This window comes from Petromyzon marinus, chromosome 9, assembly GCF_048934315.1.
Source record: "Petromyzon marinus isolate PM22_M1 ecotype Great Lakes invasive population chromosome 9, UKy_Petmar_22M1.pri1.0, whole genome shotgun sequence".
NCBI lineage: Eukaryota > Metazoa > Chordata > Hyperoartia > Petromyzontiformes > Petromyzontidae > Petromyzon > Petromyzon marinus.
Genome location: NC_133675.1, coordinates 4,237,836 through 4,256,730, shown reverse-complemented (window position 1 = coordinate 4,256,730; position 18,895 = coordinate 4,237,836). Strand labels below are relative to the sequence as shown.

Genomic DNA, 18,895 nt, shown 5'->3' with positions numbered 1-18,895 from the left:
ACCACCAATACCACCATCATCACCACCAATACCACCATCACCATCATCACCACCAATACCACCATCACCATCATCACCACCAATACCATCACCACCACCAATACCACCATCATCACCACCAATACCACCATCACCATCATCACCACCAGCAGTAGGATCCCTCTTTCGCGTATCTGCTCTTCAACAGAGCAGACACCGCACAGACACCGCACGCGATCGAGGAGAAAAGGGCTGGACAAATAATTATCCGATCATGAATTTTATTCAAATTGCAGCACTATTTAAACAACACATGTAGCACATTATATAGAGACGAGTAACAGTGCACACTTAAAAAAATGTTAAATGTACTTATCGGATTAATTATTATTAGTAATACATGTGATGCTGCATATAGTTTTAGATCCAGCGTCAACATGTTAAATTTCTATACTTACGGAATACACATGCTTTATTTATATGTTCTCATCATAAGTAAAATTGTAACCGTGACACGCCAATAATAATTCCTAGATAACGTCATTGGAAGCGCTGGATGGGGGGGGGGGGGGGGTAAATATTGATTTCGAATCAAACTCAACACTCAGAGTCTCTCTACTCAATCGAACACGGGACGGTGCTCGCCATGGTGGAAATGCCACGATAATATATTACGTACACTCAAACACCATTTATATATAAAAATAATACGGTGTTTTTTCGCTCAAACCCGATATGCGGTTGAGGCTGGCGTCCGGTTCCAACTCTAAACGAGTGGGTGGCAATTCCACATTCCTATGCCCAGAGTGCGTTAATCCGTAGGACAACTGCTATTGACTAGTGTAATCACAAAGTGATATTCAATGTATCGACCTCGGAGAGAGATGAAGGGACGTGAGAGAGTTCGGGGGGGGGCAGCATAGCCATGGCTAAACTTCCAACGCGTACACATTTTAACGCTCCAAAACTTACCGAATACACCAACATCATTTTTATTTCTCTCTCACACATTCTTTGGCAACACATTCGGTCAATTGATCAATGAACAATTAGAGCCACGGCTATCAGGTTGTGTGTGTGTGGGGGGGGGGGAGCTGCTAACGAAAACCGTTAAATGTACCAACTATCCATCAGAGTAATCGAGCCGAGAGATCAAAGCGCCCCCTTTAACGCGAGCGAGAGTGTCCACGCTGCCGCCGTGGGGTTTGTACGCCGAGCACCATGCAAACAACAGCAGCAGCAGCGAGCGAGCCAGCAAGCCACGGCAGCCACCCACACGCGCCTCGCCGCGAAACTATTGTTTGTCGAGCTGTCAGGACCCCCTAGCGTAGCCTCTTGATTAATGGGCAGCGTGGGCCGCGGGGGGGGGGGGATGGTGGTGGTGGTGGTGGCGGGGTGGTGATGAACAAAGCGCCACCCCCGGGCCCTGCACAGAATCGCGTGGAAACTCCGAACGCAGAAATCGTGTGGGTGTATGAATGTCATTGAGGCCCTTTAGCCTAAAACAAAACAAAAAGAGGGAAACGCACCGGCGAATGTTATTGTTGTGTTTGTCTGTCTGTCTGTCCGCCCGGTTGTGTTTTGCGTGGTCGGTGAATTGCATTGCTTTATTTATTATTTCCCGTTTTCTTTTTCTGCTGATGGCGGCGGGACGTGGCGCGGAAGGTGGGTGGCAGTGGTGGTGATGGGAGACGTGAGTGGGAGTGCGGCAGAATGCAGCGATGGATTTTTGTTTAGGGTTGCCAAGTCCCGAAGGTGGAAGTTGCTGGTGAGGGAATGCACGGGGAAGAGGAGGAGGAGGGCTCACACTCACGGGTGCCTCTCTCGAGATTGCCTGGAATTCACTGTAATGGTAATTGGGAGTTATATAAATTATGTATTGTGTTAATTGGAATCACCGTGGTTTATTTATTGAGTTATTGATTTGGGAAAGCCTCGGTTGCGACTCACGATCATCATCATTGGCATCATCATAATCATCTGCTGCGGCGTTATATGCCTTATTTATTATGATAATTACAATAAATGAATCCATTACAGATCACCATCTCAAAAGTGTACGTCGTTATCTTCATATTAAATTTGTATTCATGATGTGTATCAAGTATATGTTGATGATGTTGCTCATAATGATGCAGATGATACCGCAGCAGATGATGAGAATGATTATACAATTTCAATGACGCATCGTGATATTTGACATCGTGTAATTCATAATTATTCACTGCATCATCATCACCACCACCACGACAACCATCGACATCATCATATATTGATCCATCATCATCATTAATTTCAGCACCATCAAATATCATCCACTTGCATCGCCATTATCTTAAACTCACGCAGTACGCGGTGGTCGCATTGACATTTCAATATTTCAATGAGTCATCCTGAGTGAACGCTGGTTGTATATGAATATAATCGCACGAAACCCCGGCACGCGTGCTCGTTTGCAGTTCTGACTGCATTGCACACGGTACGCTAACAATTCTTACATTCGAGAATTATGTTTTCTGAATGGTTTTGCCACATTCGACGGTAATCACTGAGCATGATCAATGACTGTCAATGAGTCGGCTCAATTTGTACAGCAGCGGCCTGAGCGTGTGGAGTGCGGTTACAACGCCGCGCGCGTCATTCATAACCCAATCACGTCCCGCCCGTGATGAGCAATAGGGGGAACACGCGCGCTCTGCTCTCATTGGAAGAGCAGCTACAGCAGCAGCAGCAGCACCATAGGGCAAGGCTTTCGTGTGCGCGTGTCTATGTCTACGTGCACCATAGTGGGGAGCGGTGGCGCAGTGGTTAGCGCGCTGCGAATACGAACCCGGCGACCCGAGTTCCATTTCACGCGAACGGCCAATTTCAGTTGACGAATATCGGAATCGGTGCTGGGTCTCCCCTAGGTCCACTCGGCCTTAAAATTAGTACCTGCTACGGTGTGTAAACATCGGCACGGGAGAGATAAAGGAGGCCGGGCGTGGTACTCGCCACCCACGCGGGGTTGTGTCCCCCGGTATAGCCATGTTGCAGCATCTTTGTGTTTTATGTGTGTATCTATGCGCGCGGGTATACATTACATTTGTACAGACACATGCGCTGCAGAATGTGTTCCCATATGTGTGGATCTGCGCGAATGTACATATACGCATGTGTGTAATCGCAGTAACAGCAACATTTTAAAATTAAAATCATCGTACGTGCCCCGATATGTGTGGGTTGGGTATACGGCACGGTACGTGTGTGTAAATGTACTGCATGTGTGCGTGTATATTATTTCATCTCATAATAAAGGTTTTTGGGTTCGATCGCGTTATTTATAAATGTGTTGTAACCCTCCACCACCCGACACGGCCAATCAGCAAAAAAGTGTCACGTTGACAAAAGACAAATAGTTCACTACTTTAGCCCACCGGTGTGTTGAAGAGTGAATCCACAACATTTACAGTTTGAATACGACGTTTCGCTGGTAATTACATCCAGCATCATCGGGCAATTCGCCACAATGGTAAAGCCCTCATTTGCTCCCGGTCTTAAATAGAGCAGCAGGGTGACGTCATCCTTTAACTCATTCAGGTGCAGTGATTTGTGGTAGAGGGGGGGTATTGTAATTATATAATCGATTGGTAATCAGTCAATGGTTATGATTAGTAATGAGTTGTAGATTAGTAATTCGTTGTAATGTGTGTTATTGTGATTATATGCTACGTTAGTAATCCGTTAATTAGTATGTGTTTCCCCTAAAAGGAATTGTAATATGTATTATTTAATAATACGCTTCCAAGCCGCACTAAGCCTGTAGCTGTCAGAGCGATTAAAGTTATTTCTATTTCTCTCAATTACAATGGCTTCTCTAATTAGTCTTTGAAGTAACTTCAACGTTATCAAAATCAATTGAGTGTCCTTGTTGACAAGTATGTTCTGCCACTGCCGACAGTTGTGCTTGAGATAATTTAATATTTCTTTGGTGTTATTTTAGTCTTATGCTAATGTTACGTCCCGTCTGTTCAATATAGCATCTGCCACATAAACAATGAATTCGATATACTCCTTCTGTTGATAATTTAGGTAATTCGTCTTTAGTGCAAGATACTAGTTTTTTAATTTTGTGTACTGTACCAAATCTTACTGTAATGTTTTGCTTTTGCAAAACACGGGCTAATTTGTCAGTTACTCCTGAGATATATGGAATTTTAATTGCTTTAACAATCTGATCGCTTTCAGCAGTGTTGCTTTGCGATCGTGATTTAGCATTCAGTGCTCTGTTAACTTGAGTATTATTGTAGCCATTCTGTCGTAATGCTTCTTCAACGTGTTTGATCTCTCTCACTAGACGTTCACCATCTGACACTGTTTTAGCCCGATGTATGAGCGTCTTGGTAATAGAGGATTTCTGAGCTGGATGATGATGCGAATCTGCATTCAGATAGGCATCAGTGTACGTTTGCTTTCTGTAAACGCTGTGTTATTTTACCGTTTAGGCCATGTCCAAGCAAAATATCTAGGAGCGGGAGTGTGTTATTCACCTCCATTTCCATGGTGAACTGGATGGCAGGGTTTTGTGCATTGAAATTATATATAAAATCATTAAGTGTATCTTTACCATGTGGCCAGACAACCAAAGTGTCATCCACATATCTAAACCAAAAAGATGATTTTAATGTGCTCGAGGCAAGCGCTCTTATTTCAAAGTTTTTCATGTACAGATTTGCTATAGCAGGAGATAAAGGAGAGCCCATTGCTGCCCCTTCCTTTTGTTTAAAGAAATCCCCTCTCCATAAGAAGTAAGTGTTATTTAAACAATGGTCAGCAAGTTTCGGAATATCTTTTGGAAACCCTGTATTCTTTACTAGTGTATCAAGTAATTTAAGCGATTCGTTCACTGGAACCTTAGTGAATAGAGAAATCACATCAAAACTTACCAGAATATCATTAGGATTAAGTTTAATATCTTTAATCACATTCACAAGATGTTCTGAATTTCTTATGAATGAAGATGTCCTACCGATGTAGGGCTATATTTGTTTAGTTATATATTTTGCTAATTTATATGTGGCAGAGCCAATTGTACTGACTATGGGTTGTAATGGGATGCCAAGTTTATGAATCTTTGGTAGTCCATACAGTCTAGGTGGTTTTGAGGCCCTTGGCTTAATTTGGTATTGCTCATTCTTAGGGATTAATGAATTTGCAATTATTGCAGTAGTCTTACGTTCTAAAGTATTAGTTGGATCTCGTTTAATTTTAATGTAGGTACTTTCCTCTAGTAAATTTCTAATTTTATTTACATAACCGGTTTGTTACATCACTACAGTAGTGCCGCCTTTATCAGCTGCCAGGATTTGGATATCTTTATTTACACGGAGCCCTCTTAAGGCTTTTGCCTCGTTAGAGCTAATATTTACTTTTGAAACTTTGCTATTCTCAATTATTTTGGCAACCTCGTGTCTAGTCATCTCTGCCTCATTATGTGGAAGGAGTCTTACTGCTGATTCTACCTCAGCAATGATCTCATCCACTGGAATTGTGCGTGGGATAACGGCAAAGTTAAGGCCTTTAGAAAGGACAGAGATCATGTCACTGGTTAAAACAGTGTTAGTCAAGTTCATTACGGTTTTGTTTTTAAATTGTTCGTTTTAGTAGGGATTTGTTTATTATGAAGTCTAGAAAATGTATTCATTTGGTTAGTTTTTGTTAGATTAAACACATTATCAGCCGATTGTTGTGTTATGGTATCGATTATATTCCAATAATGCATGGATACACTGTTGCTTATATCTAAGATATTCCGAAACTTGCTGACCATTGTTTAAATAACACTTCTTATGGAGAGGGGATTTCTTTAAACAAATGGAAGGAGCAGCAAGGGCTCTCCTTTATCTCCTGCTATAACAAATCTGTACATGAAAAACTTTGAAATAAGAGCACTTGCCTCGAGCACATTAAAAACATCTTTTTGGTTTAGATATGTGGATGACACTTTGGTTGTCTGGCCACATGGTAAAGATACACTTAATGATTTTCTAAATAATCTCAATGGACAAAACCCGGCCATCCGGGTCACCATGGAAATGGAGGTGAATAACACACTCCCGTTCCTAGATATTTTGCTTGGACATGACATAAACGGTAAAATAACACAGCGTTTACAGAAAGCAAATGCACACTGATGCCTATCTGAATGCAGATTCGCATCATCATCCAGCTCAGAAATCCTCTCTTATCAAGACGCTCATACATCGGGCTAAAACAGTGTCAGATGGTGAACGTCTAGTGAGAGAAATCAAACACGTTAAAGAAGCATTACGACAGAATGGCTACAATACTCAAAGTAACAGAGCACTGAATGCCAAATCACGATTGCAAAGCGACACTGCTGAAAGCGATCAGATTGTTAAAACAATTAAAATTCCATATATCTCAGGAGTAACTGACCAATTATCCCGTGTTTTGCAACAGCAAAACATTACAGTAAGATTTGGTAGAGTACACAACATTCAAAAACTACTATCTTGCACTAAAGACGAATTACCTAAATTATCAACAGAAGGTGTATATCGGATTAATTGTTTATGTGGCAGATGCTATATTGGACAGACGGGACGTAACATCAGCATAAGACGAAAAGAACACCAAATAAATTTTAAATTCTCAAACACAACTGTAAGCAGTGGCAGAACATGCTTGTCAACAAGGACACTCATTTGATTTTGATAACGTTGAAGTGTTGTGTAAAACTAATTATTACTGGCAAAGACTAAATAGAGAATCCATTGAAATTGAGAGAAATAGAAATAACTTTAATCACTCTGACAGCTACAGGCTTAGTGCGGCTTGGAAGCGTATTATTAAATAATACATATCACAATTCCTTATAGGGGAAACACATACTAATTAACGGATTACTAACGTAGCATGTAATCACAATAGCACATTACAACTAATTACTAATCTACAACTCATTACTAATCATAACTATTGACTGATTACCAATTGATTATATAATTACAATACCCTGAATGAGTTAAATGATGACGTCACCCTGTTGCTCTATTTAGGATCGGGAGCAAGTGAGGGCTTTACCATTCTGGCGAATTGCCCGATGATGCTGGATGTAATTACCAGCGAAACGTCGTACTAAAACTATAAATGTTGTGGATTCACTCTTCAACACACCGGTAGGCTAAAGTAGTGAACTATTTGTCTTTTGTCAACGTGACACTTTTTTGCTGATTGGCCGTGTCGGGTGGTGGAGGGTTACGACACATTTATAAATAACGCGATCTAACCCAAAAACCTTTATCATGAATAATATTGGTAGCGAAAGCCTAGTACGTGTTAAACTGATTATTTCATCTGCCAGTCATCTCGGTCAGTCAACCCATGACAACCGGGGCTCTGTCCCGTGGCCACCTGCCAGCAGCGGAGCCGTCGACACTTCACGTGACCTCGACGTGCACCTAGCCTGGCACAAGCACCGTGGTGACGCCACCGGCACTTTAGTGCCGACCGTGAATTCATTTCGATCATGAGCCTGGAATCGACCTTGGGAGAAACCGGGTTGGGAGCGCAGTGCCCTGACCACTACAACACCGCCGCTGTGCCCCCCGCTGTGGCGGCCTTCATAGGCGCTCGCGAACAGCGACTTGCCCCAGAAAAAAAACAACAGCAGCAGCAGCAGCGCGTTGCGGAGCAAGGCTATGCGGGGCACCTTTGTCTTTGTAAATTATTTTATTATTGAATCCACGGGAAAGCCCTTCCGCTATTGCGCATGCGTGCGCGGGCGGACTGCCCCCGGGAGGACTCCTGCTCCTCCGCTGTATTTACGAGCGAGGGGAGGGGCTGCGCGGGGGTGAGGGGGGGATTAGGGGAGGGGTTGTGGAGGGGGGGGGTAGCAGGGATCTGTCGAGAGAGGGGGGGGGGCAGGGACACGTGATCCGTTGCTAGAGAAACATTCGCTTGCTCCATCATCACCCCCACCCCAGCCCCCATCCGTCCACCAACATCCACGCTTTTCATCGCCGCGCATGCTAAACGTGACGCATTGCAGCGGCCCGCAAAAACAACTGAAATGTCACGGATGATTTTCGCCATACTTCCCCATTCCGTGCACACGTAGATAGAGGCGCGTGCACGGTTGCACGCGGCAGTTGACCGTTGAACGGCGAGAATTGCCTGGCGCGGGATCCGTTCTCTCCTTGCACCTTTCAACGCAGCCTGCATGTCAATGGCCATTGATTTGTCATCCGAGATATGACGCTTTGGAATTTAAAACGCGCTGGGGTTGTGTGTGTTCGTGGGGAGGGCGGGGGTCGGTCATGTGACCTCACCGTAGCGAGTTCGCTGCTCCATGCAGAGGCTCGCGGTTCGAACACGGCAGGCCGCCCTGGTCACAGGGCGACACAGGTGCCGAGATGTTAACTACTCCGCCTGGTATAACCAGGAGTTCGTGGGTTTGATCCCGACCCTGACCCCTGTATATTTGGAGTTTGCGTGTCTCTGTCTCCCCGTGGTCGCGTGGATTTCTTCGGGGTTTTTTCCCCTCCACATTTAAAATCAACATCACGCGCTTCGAGTATTTGGCCGCAATAAACTTCCACGCAAGAAGCCACTTGGTCGAGCTATCATTTGTGATCGCCAGGTCGCTGATGAAAATTTACTTGTATAGCTCAGTGAGCCTTACCTGGGGAAATGAAAAAAACACATCGTTTAGTTTAATTTTTAGTATTTTACCACGGGTGTATGATGAATGAAAAAGCCCCGCACTACGCGCCGTCAGCTTCACGAGCGGACTCTGACGGTCCCGTGGCGTCATTCGAGACGAGTCGTGAGGGCGGCATCCATCGTGAGCCGGCGCGCCGGTGGTCCAAGTTTGCCAAGCACGAGAATTACGCCGCACGCTGCTCGATTTGCGATTAGTCGCGGCAGCAAACCTCGCCAGATTAAGGCCCTCTTGGTTGCAGGCCAGGTGCTAAAAATCACCTTGTGCCACACAGGGACAGCTGCCACTGGGGGGAGGGGGGTGCCCCTTTCGAATGAGACGCCCCGGCATAAAGGAGGGCGGCTTAAGCAAACACAGCTCATAAGGGGCCGTCCATAAATGACGTCACGCACCTGGGGGGGGTCATACATTTGTGACGATGTGTGACGAGGGGGGGGGGGGTTGAGAAATGTGATGTCGCATCAAAATGCGCAACTTTAAATAAATATAGAATTGTTATAACAACACTGATTGTTATAACAACACTCCTACAATATCAGATGCAGCGTGCAGCGCCACACGATGACAATAGCAGTTTAAAGCGATTTGAAGCATGTTTTATTTTCAAAATGGAAATATGGTTTGGGGGGGGGGCAGAGCTTTGTTACGTCATATTTGAGGGGGGGTCTGACTTTTTGTGACGCCGTGTGACGAGGGGGGGGGGGCAAAAATCGTCCAAAATCGCGTGACGTCATTTATGGACGGCCCCTAATCCATAATAGACGGTTTTTTTCGGGTTAAATTTAACGACACATTTATAATTACGCGATCTAACCCCCAAGAAACCCCCCTCTATTATGGATAATATTGGTCGCGAAAGCCCACGTGTTAAACAACTCATAATTGTTATTGGCGTGTGCGTGTTCTAACTGGTGGATTCACAGCTACTGAAGCTGTGGTTTAGGGGCTTGACGCGGTGGGTTGACCATACTTCACCACACCGGTCCGGTGAAGAGGGATGAAGGGGAGCACACTTTGCCTTGCTTCTCCCTGAGTACCTGGACTGGTATGGGTGCCTCTATCCAGCGCCACTATAGCTACTCAGCACTAAAAGGTACGCAAGCCTCTTCGATTCACAGATTTAAGTCGATTGTTTAATTCACCACACATTTATCGAATTGTGCGTAAAAAAAAACATATTTTTCTGATTCGTATGCGATGTAGCCAATGGGTTCGCATTGTCACTGCAGCCACTAAAGGCCGCTCTACAGATACGGAAATGTTAAAAAAATTCGACTTCATTTAATTGCATCGCGACAATTCATCATGGGTATATCTTTACAGCCGTATTGTTTAAATTACCGGGCAGCACTTATGATTAAAATCAACAATGTCTATAATAATAATTATTCAACGGATATATTATCTCTAGCCTTTAGTTTTATTTTCGTGGTACAAAACCTCATCTTTTAAATGTATATAAAACTAAAATCCTAGGGTGTCGCAATGGTTAGTGAAATACGATATACACCGGAACACCAGAGTTCGATACCAGTCGCGTCCACTAAATCTGAACCGGTCCTGGACTCCCGCGTGATCAACCTGCACTGAAGTAATATTGCCAAACAACCCCTGCCCAATTGTCACGATGATGATGAGGGGAGACCTTCATTTAGTAGTGGATGAATTGTCAAAGAGCTAAATTATCTGAAGCCTCTCGTAAATCACGTGACTTGTGTGTGGCCACTCCCCCCCCCCCCCCACTCTGGGCTCCTCCCCTCTCCCTGCCCACTGTGAGAACAGACGCAGCTGCTGCTGCTCATCCGTGCGGCAGCAGCAGCGTCCTCCCCATTCCCATCTCTCCGTTCCATCTCCATCCTTTCCCTTATCGATTCCCCACTATCTATCTTCTCTCTTGCCTTGCACCTTGTTCCACACATTATATATCCTTGCCTCCACAATTTACTCAGTTATTCCGCGCACATTTCAAACGTATATACGTATACATGTATCAAAACACCCCCCCCCCTCCCGATCATGACGATAGCACCCATGATGAAATAACCCCCCACCCCCATCTCCCCCATTAAATTCGCAACGCATCTCTGAAAACATTGGCAGCTTTCTTCAATGAGTTGGGCGGCATCAGCAGACGAAGGCTCGCTGATTAATTCAACATGGGTGCGTCTGCATGGTCTCTCTCTCTCTCTCTCCGCACGTGCTCGTGGATTAGGAGGTACGGAAACACACAACAATTATCTCGCGGGATAAATCCCCTCCCCCCACCACCATTGATATTACACTCCCCAATCAAACGGGGGGAGGAGGGGGGGAGTGAACTCGCATTTGACACTTGCCATCGATTCATCTGGGAGGGGAGGCAGGCGAGATAGGAAAGTACCCTCGATGCACTCTCCATCTTTTCTTCCTTACCGGCACTCTAATCTCTCATTCTTTTATTTTGCCCCTCCCTCTTCTCTCCCCCTCGCACACGAAAATAGCGGTCCGTGCGTCATTCGGTGCGGACGCGAGATGCCCGGCCGGCCGCTTATGTAAGCGCGCGCGCGCTCGCTCGCTCGTCCGCTGCCGCTGCCTGCGAGTGCGGACGCGAGATGGGAGCTCAAGAGGAGGATGCGATGGCCGCTCGTCCTCCGGGCTCCCGGGGCGCGCGGTTCCGTGACCCCCCCCCCCCTCACGCCCCAACCATCACCCCCCCCCCTCCCAGGCCTCGTGGGATGCTGTGGCGGGCGGGCGGGGCTGTCTGAACGCGTTGTCCGTCTATGCGTTGTCATCGATTAATCTGTCATCGATACCATCAATCGTTGGCTTTTGTTTTTTTTATGATGACTGAGAAACTCCCGAATCGTTTGAACCCCTTCCCGAAAATGAAAAAAACGCAAAAAAGAGAGACACGGTCCAATGGATAATGGTGTTGTTGTTGTTGTTTTATAGGGAGCACAGGGACACGGTGGTGGTGGTGATGGGTGGTGGTTGTGATTGTTTTTGATGGTAGATGATTATGGTAGCGATGGAGCATGGTTGTGATTGACCATGACGATGATGATGATAATAATGGTGATTGCTGATCATAATTGTCTGGTGATGTTTTCTTGATGTTTGTTGATGATGCTTAAGGTGGTGATTGGTGGTGATTGCTGATGGTGGTGTTTGTTGATGGTGGTGGTGATGATAATGATGCAGGTAGCCTATAAAGCCGATACTAGGGAACGGGTTCTCTCAGCGGGCTCTAACAAGATCATATACTGTATATAGTATCATCTGATTGACATTAACCCACTATCATTATCACGACGCAATGATGATTATGATCATGATGATGGACGCTGTGGTGACCTATCATGACGCCGTAGCATGAACATTGCTTTGACAATATAATTCAAATCCTCATCATTATGATCATCGCTCGACAGTGAAACATTTTCACCATCGCCACCATCACCATCGTAGCCGCTCACAGCGATGTGATGAACTTGTAATCCACAGCTGTCTTCCCCACTCGCCCCTCCCTCACGCACCACTCACCCCTCCCTCCGGCCAAATCGCTGTGGTTAATGCCTGCACACAGTGACACGGGAACATCCAGAATTACCCCCGGCTTCGCAACCACCAGTGTCTCCCTCATACCCCCCCCCCCCGCTTCACCCCCCTCCCTTTCCACTGCCCCCCCCCCCCGTTTCCCTCCCAACACCCCCCGCTGGTGCAAGGCAGCTAATAAAGCTGCCAGAGCCCCGCAGATGAAGAAGGATGGCTCTGACATTTAGCGGTTTCGGCACTTTCCCGATGGCTACCTGCCATTGGGTCAACTCTCTCCGCTATCACCACCATCCCCAACCCCTCCCCCCCTCCCTCCTCTTCCCTCCTCCATGCAAAAGCGTAGACTCATTCTTCTGGCGTTGAATAGAGGTGAGGGTCCCATATTTTATAGGGAGTACACTTGCCAATACTATCTGGAAATCCAGCAGCATTTTATTTAACGAGCCTCACTGCTGATGAGATCCAGAAGGTGGGAGTTTTCTTGCTCATACAGATGCTCCTGGAAACCCAAAATTAGGCGGATGGACCAACACATTCTTCGTACGATTTTACGTGGAGAGACGAGAATGGGACTGATGCGTAATGTCTCCCTAAATACGTTGCCACTTGTTTCACGGCCACCGAGGAGACGGAGCGACGAAATCGGCTCGTGCGCAGACGTCAGGCGGATTATCACGGCGCAGGATCGTGGTCGGTTGGCTGCATCTTGGGGAGGCATTCATCCAGCGGTGGATCGACCATGGCTGACGGCAATGATTAAATTCTCCACTGCTACGCTAATCGATGATTGCGCGCAAGAGGTGCATTCCAATGAGCGGCTGCCAGCGAGGGGAGGAGTGCGGGGGAGAGGCGGGGGAGGGGGGGATTGACAGAGGGTAGGGGCGGGGTGAATTATGGATGGGGTTGCCCCGTGGCGATGCGGCTTGTGGCAGTAATAATGTATTCGCGGAGCCTTCTCTGGCAGTGCGAGAGGCAGCGTTTCACATAGCCTGCCGGGGGACCAGGCGCGCGCGCACGCCTGCTCTTTCATCGCAATGACTTCCATGCGGGCAGACTATCCCTCGGCCATGGGAATGTGGAATTCCCTTCACCGGCTCTAGTTGCGCCAACCTAAGATAAGCCGAGGACAATACAATATAATAAGTGGTATTATTTTTGTATCATCATCATTATTAGACGTAGTCAATCCGCTGCTGGATTCAAATCTACTACTGCGTTGACCATAGGGGCCCACGGCTGACGTTTCTCGGCATTGGCAGTTGTGCAGAGCAGGGGAGAGCAGAGGGATTGGCGTCACATCCAGAGATCGCACTTACGCTGTGGTGGCTTGAAGATGCACTGGCGGTAGTGATATTGGTCGTGGTGGTGGTGATGGCACACAGATAAATCATATAAACCAACTCAGAGTCGAGGACGTATACACGTTACATTGCGATGCCTCTACAACACAAGGATCCATTTGAAATGTACAGATAAACAATTTAATTTACACTCTTGAAATAGGCTCATTTCCCGAAACGTCAGTGGTTTATAAGGCAGTGATCGTGTGTGGGTGCACCACTGCAGAGTGAGCGCCAACATATATAATTAGTAAATGTTAATTAGGTTCTGTAATAATAAAAAAACGCCTAAACTGAATATTTACGTATCTTCTATCACCGATTATATTGCCAGAAGCAGCGCATATATTCATGAATATATTTATAAGCTGCCTATCTAACTAAATTTTAATTTCTCGGTATTTTTAAATATTTAGAAATGCTATATCGAATTTTACGTTACGACATTTATATGCTACGAAGAAGTGCAGTTGCCCGTAGCGTTTGTTTATTTGTGCATATATATTGTTTAGTTATAATTCAGGGTTTTTTCTTGAAGAATAATGATGACAATTACTACATGCTGCTAAGCGAAGTTAATGACATTTAACCCGTGGTATGCACATTAACTATATATAAAAACAAAATATATGATCCTAAACATCGCTTAACCTATTTTTGTTACGTAAATGTGTGCTCTCTCTCCACGTCCACCAAATCATCTCGAACACAGACAAATAAAAGATAAAAAAATACAAATTGCAAAGTGCGGAACTTTTGTTGTTGTTGTTGTTGCAAACAATGCCATGAAAGAAACCCCCCTCAAAAAAAATGTGTGTGGGTTCAGCATCCCCGGAATTTCCTTTCTGATATTACTGGTCGGTGGGCGGGAGACACGTACGGTGGGAAGATTAAACGAGGAGGCAACGTGAGTGGGTGGCTGTTCGTATGCGCGCACGCGCGTGTGTGTGTATGTGTGGGGAGACAAAGGCGGCCAGGGGCGGTGCTGGCCACCCACTCAACTCGTGTGCAGTTCCGGCCTTGATAGGTGCTGCTCGTTAACAGCACCGGCCTGAGCAGTCTGTTAAGGCTATCCGAGGACTCGTTTTTTTGTCTTTGTTAGGATATGTGCTCGTGTGTATGATGACATGTGTGTATAATGTGTGAAGTGGTTAGTACACTGCGTGAAAAGGCGATCCACCTGACTTGACTTCGCGGTCACTATATGAACCTCCCATGGGCCTCCTCTAAGTCGACTCGTCCTTACGTGGGCGGCGCGTTCAACATTAGTACTAGGGAGACAAAGGCGGCTGGGCGTGGGGGTTCGTCGCATCAGCTCTTCTTGCGCCACGTCGGCATTAATAATAGGTGATCTCTAATTCGGTTGGTCCCAGCAGCCTGCATTGCAAAGGGGATATGTGCGTACGTGTGAAAGTGTACGTGAGTGCTAATCTATAAACGATCAAACAAAGGGTCCGTTTCATCACCAACAATATATACATCAAAATCACGTTTTCTTTTTTTTTACCATCCGTCAACGTAGCCGCCTTCCGAATAGTCGATCTCTCTTGTTCCAGCAGCATTTGTTTAAGCGGCAAAACAACCGCGCGCCACGTTTCGATTCATCTGAGTCTCATCATCTGAGTCTCATCAGCAGGGCGTGGCTATTCCAGGTGAGCTTCCCTGCAGCCAGCAAAGCTGACGGCAGTCGGTGACGCCGCAGCGGAGAGGGCGAGGGAGTGGTGGAGACGCGCAACGAGGAGCGGGGACGACAAGGGAGGTGACGCAAAGGAAGTGGACGGCAGAGAAGAGATGAGAGAAAAGAGGACAAGATACAGATCGGAGTTGAGAGGGGAGAAGACCGGTGATGACGGGAGAACAGGAGGAGAGGTCACGGGAGAGAGGAGAAATGAGAGAGGACGAGAGAGACCAGAGGGAAAGATGGAAATAAACGTCAGGAGATGATACGAGAGAAGGGGGAGATGGCAGCAGACGGAACGGTAGGAGAAGAGGACAAGAGCACAGGAGGAGATGAGATCGGATACGGGACGAGCTGCGAGAAGGGACGAGGTGGAAGGACAACAAGGGCTGAGAGGAGAGGACATCGTGCAGGAGAAGAGGTGCAGTGGAAGATAGCAGAGGGGACGAGAGGACAGGAGGTGACAGAAGAGGAGGAGGATGAGAGCGAGGAGGATAGAGGTAGGGAGGGAGGCATAGAGGCGGGCTGCTCCTCGTCAGCCGCCCACGCGTCCCGACACCCCCCCCCCGTGTCACGGCTCCTTTCTCACCCCGCGCCCTGGAGCCCGAGCCGAGGCCACTGATGCGACCCTTGCGCCGTCATAGAATTAGCGACCTCCGCGTCCATGGAGCATCCATCAGCTGCTCCCGCGTCTGTGTTTGTTATGCGCGGGGGGCTGGGGGGGGGGGCTAGAGAACCCCCCCCATCCCCCCTATTCAGTTCCCGTTCCGTGCCTCTCACGCTCTGCTCAGCCGCGCGCTGTCAGCAGCGCCGCCTCCCACGCAAACGGAGATCGTCCCGATCCCTCTCTTCTCTTTCTCTCTTCCCCCCCCCACCCCGCCCTCTCCTCCCCCGTGCTGACGGAGGAGAAAGGAGATCGAGGTGGGAGATGAGAGGTGTGAGATGAGAGGTGAGTTTGGCGAGAGCAGAGGTGCGAGATGTGTAGAATTGAGAGGGAGAAGAGAGAAGACGGGAGAGAAAGGGTAGGTGAGAGACGGAGGAAGAGGAGGAGAGGGGAGATGACTGAGTGGGAGATGGGAGACGTGGGAGAAGAGAGAGAGAGAGAGGAGAAGGAAGGAGAGAAAGGATGGGCGAGGAGAGATGATAGATATGGGAGATGAGATGGGGAGATGTGAGAGACCACAAGAGAGGAGAGAGGGGGAGTTAGGCGGTGGTGTTGCTGTCGGGTGTGCAGGCGGTGTAACTGCACTAATGCCCACGGCCCGGGAGGAGGGGGGGGGGGGACGACTCAGGCGCCAAGCTACGAAGCAAGGGGAGAAGCGTAAATGTACAAATAACAACAAAAACAACAACAGCAGCAGCTAGGGTCACAGCTCTCAATGCTCTTCCGTCTGTGTGGTAGCGTCGACAACAGCAGGATTGGGGGAAATCAGCCTGGGTAATTAAGTCATTAGTGTTGTTTGTTTGTTGTTGTTGTTTATCGAACCCATACTTCACCACATCACCAACCCATGCCAATTCCAGAGCGCCTCGCCTTAGCATGAGTCGCTGGCTCCAGTGAGCGACCTCATCCGTTACGCGCGATGAGCGCCGAGTGCGAGGAATTCTAAAATCACTCGCAAGGAGGTGGGGGTCCAAGGTGGTGGCTTCCCCCTGTCCACAACGCGACGCGCACTGACGTACATATCAAAGACAAATATCCCCCGTATAGCCTTAACAGACTGTTCGGGCAAGTGCTGTTAGACGGCACCTATGAAGGGCTGGCACGGCACACGTCGGGGTGGGTAGCCAGCACCACGCCCGGCCACCTTTGTCTCCCTCGTGGCGATTGTTTGCTCATCATTTGAAGCTGAGTCGACCTAGCGGAGGCCTAAGACCGGTTCGAATATTCGCCACTATTCATCGAGGCTATTGACGAACGCGTTTGACTGTGTTGTTGGTTGTACTTCTTGTGCACCACTGCCAACGCAGCAGCACCGATTACTCATTTGTTTATCGAAGAAGACAAGCAGCAGTGTGACGCTGCCACGTGTTCGCAGTAATGCCATTTGGAAACCTTATTTTTATTGTCAGCCGCAGCAGCCGCGGCGGCAATGATCAATGGATATTTCAACAAAACACCGACACGACAGAGAAATGAGACATTAGCCTCCTGTCCTCCGTGACGCACATCCCTATGGTCTCGTGGAAGAAAGCACCCCTCCCCCCACTCCTTCCCTACCCAATCCCCCCACCTCGAACCAACATCAAAACGCCACCCCCCCCCCGCCCCCATAAATAAGTACGGCAATAAAATGCGTTCGCACGCGTGCAGGGAGAAAGATACGCGCGCGTCAAGCCGCCGCCGCCGCCGCCGCCGCCGCCTTATTATTATCGCCAAATCGCGGGATGACGACGGTGGAAATGAGACCGGGGCGACTCCGATCCCGTGGAATGGGGGGTTGGCCTCCGATGTCTCGTGGAACAGAGGGATTCTGGCTCGGTTCCTTCACAGGATCGGCTCCTTCACAGGCTCTGCTCCACTGGCTTGCCCTATGCCCCTTCCCCGCGAGACGCCCGGCGTCTGATCCCCACGTGGCTTTGATTTGTGTGTTTGTGTAATGCCTCCCGCGTTGTCGCTTTTGTGTACGATCCTGTTGCGGTATCGGGAATTGTTTTTTGGTTAAATGATGAAATCACCACGTGATGAACACGGACCGCGCTCCTGACGAGGGAGTTGGGTTATTTTGGTTGCTCGTGTGATGATGCGATCATGTGGTAGTTTATGTTTGAATCGTAGTACTGTATATATACACGCTACGGTATTATTGATGAGTTTAGTAAGACTGTTAGGGGGAGCCCAATGGTAAACGCAATGCGGTAATGAGCCCCACTTAACCCGAGTTCGATTCCCGATCACGGCCAACATCAGTAGTGATGCCACCCAGCCCACTTTGCGAACCGGCAAAACGAGACCAGCCTGATGAAGTATGGCAAAGCAACACACACACACACACAATCGAGACACTGACAGACTTCTACCTCGCAATGGATTGACAGAGAATGTGATGATTGTGGTTGCTTCTTTACGTGGCGCAGATGGTATTATTCTAAAAATCTTTGTCAGTCCACTGCTGGAAGAATAACTACATCTATACTCTCTGGTTCTTTCGGTAAAGTCACGTAGATAGAAACAATAATAAAAGAAAACACGAGGTTTCGGTCGCAACACAAGCGGCCGTCTTCAGGTGAGAAAAAAACTGCATCTATGCCGTGTCGGTCGTGGTGGTTGTTGGCCATACTTCACCGCGCTGGTCAATACGGGTGGAACATGTGAAAAAGAGCTTCATAGCTAATCGGATTCCTCCAGTATAAATACTGATTGATTCTGGGTGAAGAGGTGGGGTTTGTATGCATCATTATTAGTTTAGTAATATTAGGTAGAATTATAAGCGTGGTTTATATTATGTGCCATTATTAGTGTGATTTGTATTGCGTAGAATTTTGAGTACGGGTTACATCGTAGTAGTATAAGTGTTAGTGGCTTTAACGTGCACATAGCCTGGTGGAAGCGCCAATTAGTGGCTAATGGCGATTGTTTTTGTTGTTGTATTAGTGCGGTTAGAATGACGCGGCTATTACATACGAGTGAGGCCAGGA

General features: G+C 47.5%; 1 long non-coding RNA gene across 2 annotated transcripts; it reads left to right on the top strand.

Annotated features, from left to right (window-relative positions):
* The first annotated feature begins 601 nt into the window (after positions 1-601).
* LOC116940675 (uncharacterized) lies at positions 602-13,076 on the top strand. 2 transcript variants are annotated; one of them, XR_004402575.2, is made up of 3 exons: positions 602-1,831; positions 9,628-9,797; positions 11,185-13,076. It is a non-coding gene; the product is annotated as an uncharacterized LOC116940675 (long non-coding RNA). The 2 variants fall into 2 exon arrangements; XR_004402574.2 differs by having other exon boundaries at positions 603-1,644.
* Positions 13,077-18,895: the final 5,819 nt, after the last annotated feature.